Source organism: Euprymna scolopes, chromosome 21, assembly GCF_053919585.1.
Source record: "Euprymna scolopes isolate OS-2025 chromosome 21, ASM5391958v1, whole genome shotgun sequence".
In the NCBI taxonomy this organism is placed as follows: domain Eukaryota; kingdom Metazoa; phylum Mollusca; class Cephalopoda; order Sepiida; family Sepiolidae; genus Euprymna; species Euprymna scolopes.
Genome location: NC_136502.1, coordinates 53,628,056 through 53,635,217, shown reverse-complemented (window position 1 = coordinate 53,635,217; position 7,162 = coordinate 53,628,056). Strand labels below are relative to the sequence as shown.

Below are 7,162 nucleotides of genomic sequence, written 5' to 3'. Positions count from 1 at the left end.
ATTGAGCGAGTTTTTAACAGTATTTTATCCAGTTTTTTATTTATAACATCTTTTCCCAAACTTACCGTGTTAAAGAGAGAATCAGACGCCATCTTGAATGTTCCAATACATCGGTAAACACTGTATGGTTTTAGAGCTGAATAAACATGTTACATTGAATAAAAACGCGAAAAATATATCCAGTTTGGTAGAAAAGTAACTTATCTTGCCTTTGATAACATTTATTTGTTATATATTTGTTTTTTGACAACTTTTTCGAATCTATGTGTACAGTAATACAAACCCAAAATGTCAATTGTTAACTTTTTGGGAAAATGTAATATTTAAAATTCAATTAAAAATAGTAGAAAAAGTTTTACATTATTCTGGTTTCTATATGATAAAATTCAGGGTGTTATCTTTCTGGAAAAAAAAAGTTACTCAGAAATAATGGATTTTAATAAATGTAATTTCGTTTTAAAAAACAACTTGATTTTTCGGCCATTTTTGGCGGTGCCTATATGGGCACCGCCAAAACTGGGGTGGCAGGTCAGTACTTTTTGACGGACTGTCTTTTTAAAAATCTACCAAAAATCAGGTAATTATCCGATCAATACGAAATTTTCAGCGATTATTAGGAGAAGAATGAACTTTATAACAGTGTACTTATTTTTCATAAACGATATTTATATATATATATTTTTTGCTTACAACCCCCCCCTTGTTTTGAAGTGGGAACAAATATGCTTTAAATAATCATCTGAAACTGAACAAAACATATTGTGTTGTTGTAAGGGACAGAATTATAGATTAAAAAAAAAAAAAAAATATTGTTTGCATACCTTATTTTGACGTCTGAATATCAGAACTTCGATTGTGTTTAATTATCCCGCTTTTGAGTTTTGAAGTGTGAAATTCGGTGAATATGTTAAGTAAAATAATTAATTTAAGTTAAGCAAAACAAAAAAAAAAAATTTTTTAATATTTATACGAAAAAAGCTATTTTAAAACTTTTGATAAATAAATTAACAATTTTTTTTTAGCGAGCCGAATAATGCCTGATCATTATTAAACAGGGCATGCTTTGAATAATCGATACCAAAAAAAAAAATTCGATAAATATTGTGCCCTTTGTGTTAAAAATAGCATCATTTTTTTCGATCCCGTTTGAAAACGTTTGCCGCCTTTCGACTACGGTGGACCAAACGCGCTGAAATAATTTTTTTTTATTCTGCTTTAAATTGCCCCCCCCCCATTTTGGGGAGCCTGGCCCCCACACACATACACATTAAAAACCAAACGCATACAAATGGTCACCCATCTGGTACTGGCCAGCCTCAGCTTAATAATACATTGAAATTTTCGTCACTGAAAAATAAGTTTTTTTTGGCCTGTTTCGTCTTCCATAGTTTGCTTTTTATCAAACGAAAACGTAAACAGAGTCGATCTGAACTCTACGTCAACGCGAAATATCTGGTTACCTATATGAATAAGTGGAATTATTTGAAATTCAGGTACTTATATTATAATATTTTTGCATATTCTCTTAGAAAATCATCCTAAATCTTAGTTAGACAATAAATAAATAAATTAATTATTTCAAAAACCCTTTTTTTTTTAATATTTAAGTACGTTTTTTGTGCAAGACAAAAAATGTCAATTGTTAACTTTTTGGGGAAATTTAACATTTAAAATTGAATTAAAAATAGTAGAAAAAGTTTTACATTATTCTGTTTTCTATATGATAAAATTCAGGGTTTTATCTTTCTGGAAAAAAAAAGTTACTCAGAAATAATGGATTTTAATAAATGTAATTTCGTTTTAAAAAACAACAACAACTTGATTTTGCGGCCATTTTTGGCGGTGCCTATATATATATATATATATATAGGCAGTGTTGTACTTTGTCCCGAAAATGTTCGATAACTCTTGGCGGTTCACAATTTACTATGACACCGTCTAAGCAGGTGCGCGTTCATATTAATTTGATTTTACACAGACGAATTTGAATAAATAACCCGACGCTTTTTCATTAAAGTTTCGATAAATTTGCACTTTTTTTTTAATACGCACGTTAAAGTTATTTCAAGTTATTACAAATACAAAATTATTTAATTTATTTTTAATTTTCAGGTTTTAATTGTTTTAAGTTATTTCAAGTTATTACAAATAAATTAATTTCGAACAAACAAAATATTGAATAAAATGACAATTGTATTAAGTTTTTGAATAAAAATTATTTAACACGAACTAACAAAATATTGAATAACATGAAAATTATTTAACAGGAACATTTTTATTAAGCATCTTGCTCTCAAAACAAAATATTGAATAAAATGGTACTTGTGCAGTTTTGCATAGACATTAAAAAATGAAAAATATTGAATAAAATTTATTTAACACGAACAAACAAAATATTGAATAAAATGATAATTATTTAAGAACATTTGTTTAAACATATTGCTCTCGAATGCATTTAATGATGCGAGGAAATGCGTGCTCCTTCTCGCGTCGTCTCCACAACTCTTCCATGAGATGAGAGTGGAACAAATTCTCATTTGTCGCTACTCTCCTAAGTTTTCTTTTTATGTGGGACCAAAATCCCTTCACAGTTTGTGTGTGGACTGATGAGTCTACTGGATTTACGAAATTTTGTTCGTGGAGCACCTTATCGTGACTATTGCTGGGGTGGGCATACTTCCGTAGGCAACCCATCCGTCACTGATGATCCTGGTCTCTGGCAGAATCCAAGATCTTATAATTGGAAGTAGTGTGTCGTCCCGATCCCTTCGTTCTACCACTGCAAGATTGCATCGACTACTTCCTCTTTCTACGGCTCCAAAAACCCACACTCCATTTTTTGCTCCCCCTCTATTATATTTCCTTCTGAAGAATAGAGACTCGTCGATCTCAACTTCTTTTGGTACATTTGTCTATTTGCATTCCACCCAGTATCATTGGGTTATCTATATCTTTTTCACAGACTTCTCGGATGAAAGACATCCAGTCAACTATTGTGTGTTCCGATACACCGATTTCATCTTTTATTCTGCGCTGGATCATTTCCATGCTCCACCAGAATATTAATGTCAGCAACTTACTTATCGGCAAGCGGCTTTTTTCGAAGAAGGAGCCTTTCCTCGCAGTGGCTGTGGATTTGCAAGAATCTGAGGGACAATTCCACACATAGCCATCAGAAGTTTTTGACCGTTTATGCAGAACCCTACCATTGTTGCAACTTTGGCATACGCTGGTATTCTGTATCAGGCCAAAGAAGCTGCAGCGTCAGTTCCAATGACTTCGGTAAACTTTGCAAATGTCCAACTCGTTTCATGTATTTCGGCAATTGTTAACACACGGTTAACAATTTCTGTTCTCATATTGAACAGATAAATAAAAATAAATAAATAATATAAAGATGAATTAATTAATTTGTAATAACTAGAAAGAACTTAAAAAAATTAAAACGTGAAAATTAAAAATAAATTAATTAAATAATTGTGTATTTGTAATAACTTGAAATAACTTTAACGTGCGTATAAAAAAAAAACGTGCAAATTTATCGAAACTTTAATGAAAAAGCGACCGCATGCTTTTAGACGGTGTATTTTATTGAATTTCGTTTGCATAAAATCAAATTAATATGAACGCGCACCTGCTTAGACGGTGTCATAGTAAATTGTGAACCGCCAAGAGTTATCGAACATTTTCGGGACAGAGTACAACACTGCCTATATATATATATATATATATATATATATATATATATATATATTAGGCACCGCCAAAACTGGGGGGCAGGTCAGTACTTTTTGACGGACCGTCTTTTTAAAAATCTACCAAAAATCAGGTAATTATCCGATCAATACGAAATTTTCAGCGATTATTAGGAGAAGAATGAACTTTATAACAGTGTACTTATTTTTCATAAACGATATTTATATATATATTTTTTTTTGCTTACAAAACCCCCCCTTGTTTTGAAGTGGGAACAAATATGCTTAAAATAATCATCTGAAACTGAAAAAAACATATTGTGTTGTTGTAAGGGACAGATTTATAGATTTAAAAAAAAAAAAAAAAAAAAAATTGTTTGCATACCTTATTTTGACGTCTGAATATCAGAACTTCGATTGTGTTTAATTATCCCGCTTTTGAGTTTTGAAGTGTGAAATTCGGTGAATATTTTAAGTAAAATAATTAATTTAAGTTAAGCAAAACAAAAAAAAATTTTTTTTAATATTTATACGAAAAAAGCCATTTTAAAATTTTTGATAAATAAATTAACAATTTTTTTTTAGCGAGCCGAATAATGCATGAACATTATTAAACAGGGCATGCTTTGAATAATCGATACAAAAACAAAAAATTCGATAAATGTTGTGCCCTTTGTGTTAAAAATAGCATCATTTTTTTCGATCCCGTTTGAAAACGTTTGCTGCCTTTCGACTACGGTGGACCAAACGCGCTGAAATAATTTTTTTTTATTCTGCTTTAAATTGCCCCCCCCCCCATTTTGGGGAGCCTGGCCCCCACACACATACACATTACAAACCAAACTCATACAAATGGTCACCCATCTGGTACTGGCCAGCCTCAGCTTAATAATACATTGAAATTTTCGTCACTGAAAAATAAGTTTTTTTGGCTTGTTTGGTCTTCCATAGTTTTATTCTTATAAAACGCAAAGGTAAACAGAGTCGATCTCGACTCTACATTGACGCGAAATATCTAGTTACCTATATGAATAAGTGGAATTATTTGAAATTCAGGTACTTATATTATAATATTTTTGCATATTCTCTTAGAAAATCATCCTAAATCTTAGTTAGACAATAAATAAATAAATTAATTATTTCAAAAACCTTTTTTTTTTAAATATTTAAGTACGTTTTTTGTGCAAGACAAAAGATGTCACTTGTTAACTTTTTGGGAAAATTTAACATTTAAAATTTAATTAAAAATAGTAGAAAAAGTTTTACATTATTCTGTATTCTATATGAAAAAATTCAGGGTTTTATCTTTCTAGAAAAAAAAAAGTTACTCAGAAATAATGGATTTTAATAAATGTAATTTAGTTTTAAAAAACAACAACAACTTGATTTTGCGGCCATTTTTGGCGGTGCCTAATATATATATATATATATATATATATATATATATATATATATATATATATATATATATATATATATTTACGTTTATTTAATTATATAAGTATTTCATATATATATATATATATACATATATATATATATATATATATATATATATATATATATATATGAAATACTTATATAATTAAATAAACGTAAATATTATATTATATTTAAAGTCAATACTGAAAAGAAACAAGTTGGAACTGTTCCGGATAGAGACGATAATCACTCAATTACAACGTTGTTATGTTTGTAACCGAAGAGAGCAATGAATTAAACTTTCAAATTACCAAAACAAAATCAGAAATCGTGAACAACATCAGTAGAGTTAGAAAATCAACAGGAAAACTTGGCCTTCGGGACAAGACCAAAGTGTAGTAGCTGTTCTTCAGATGCTGCTGAGTGCTGCACTGCTGCACTGCTGCAGTGCTGCACTTACTTCAATTTCTTGTTCTCTGTCAGTGGAGGAGAAATCCTTCACGACTGAGACAATTTTTATTTTTGTTCCTTTTCTCCACGTTAAAAAACGACCCTGGTGTCTAACTCTGTCCCGTGGGGAGGCATTGTAAATAGGAACAATCTCACAATAAGTAAAGTAATTTAACTTTTTTTTGTTTTTTTTTTTGTTTTTCACATATCCATAGTTTCGTATTTTTAAAAACTAAGTTTTAATCAATCAATCATGGCGGATAGAGATTTTTTTTCATCCAAATAGATTTATGTATGAAATTGTTTAGAATCCCATCTAACAATAAAAATATGGAAAATAATCTTACCTTTCATTGTTAGAAATACTTTACGAAAACGAGGGAAAAGGCAAAAAACGGGATGATTTAATTTTCTTTTGTTTTCAAACAGAAATTTTGGTTGATTTGTTGAGTTTTCTTTAGTAAATCGATACACTTTCTAAGCATTGAAAAGAATCAAAATTTAAAACAATAAAATGCAAAACGCGATTTTAACGTGAAATTATTCGAAGAAAAGTAAATTACTGATAAAAGTTTTATAAAACGAATATCGCAAGATGATGATGAAGCGGTGTAAATCAGTATTGTATGCCTTGTGTAAAAAGTTCCATTCATTAGTTAAGTGTGAGGAAACGTTTTTCTCTCAAATTTACTTAAGGCTAAGATGATAAATTTATACTTTCTTTCCACCTTAACAATCACCTTTAAAATGAAGAATTTTACAGCTTTTCGGGTATGCTGCAAACGAATATCGCATTTAAATTTGACGCAACCAAATATTAAGCAATACCATTCCTTAAGTTATCACTAGTGGCCATTTTGTACTCGCCCACACGTCAAAAATATACGCACTTACGCGTACAAAATGGCAGCTAGTGATTATATAAGAAATTACATTGCTTAATATCAGGGAAGCTAATTTCTTTATTGATCACTTTCTTTCTTTGAAGTAAAAAGTTACAAAATTTAAAAATGAGTTTACGAGAGACTTTCAACATTCGGCATCTCTCCTGCCCAAAAACAGTTTCGCTTTTTATTTAATTAGAATTTTTATATTTCTAGTATTTAGGCATTACATTTTCTTATTTTAACGATATTTTTTGGAGTAATAAAAAAAAAATAAATAAATAAATAAATAAAAATAAAAAAACAACAAGGAAAAGTTCGATTCTTCTTCGGTGCTTTTTGTTTTCTGTTTTTTTTTTTGTTTTTTTTTTTTTAAATTCTAGTAATTTTTTTCTATTCTAACCAACTGCACCCATGCATTATTTAAAATTATATTTTTAATCAATAAAAAAAATTATTAATCTATTTTATCGAAAACTCTACCGTTTATCAAAAATCTTTTTAATTTCATTTTTTGTTGTTTCTTGTTTTGTTTATAGAGGGAGATATAGTTTTTAAGAAAGCCCGTCACCCCTAATTATATTTTAAAAATAGTAAAATTTATTTTCTTTTGGAGGGTGAAGGCTCTTTTTAAAACTAAATTTCCCTTAGTATTTTCTTTAATTTTCTATTTTTAAGCGATTATGAAGACCTCTAAGATGTGATCCCCTA

The 7,162-nt window shown here is 29.4% G+C and overlaps 1 long non-coding RNA gene across 1 annotated transcript in view; it reads right to left on the bottom strand.

Moving 5' to 3' along the window:
- Positions 1-6,179, bottom strand: part of LOC145242357 (uncharacterized) — a 15,526-nt gene extending 9,347 nt beyond the window's left edge. The window contains exon 1 of the long non-coding RNA XR_013862714.1: positions 5,915-6,179. This is a non-coding gene — a long non-coding RNA (uncharacterized LOC145242357). The remainder of the gene's footprint in view (positions 1-5,914) is intronic.
- Positions 6,180-7,162: the final 983 nt, after the last annotated feature.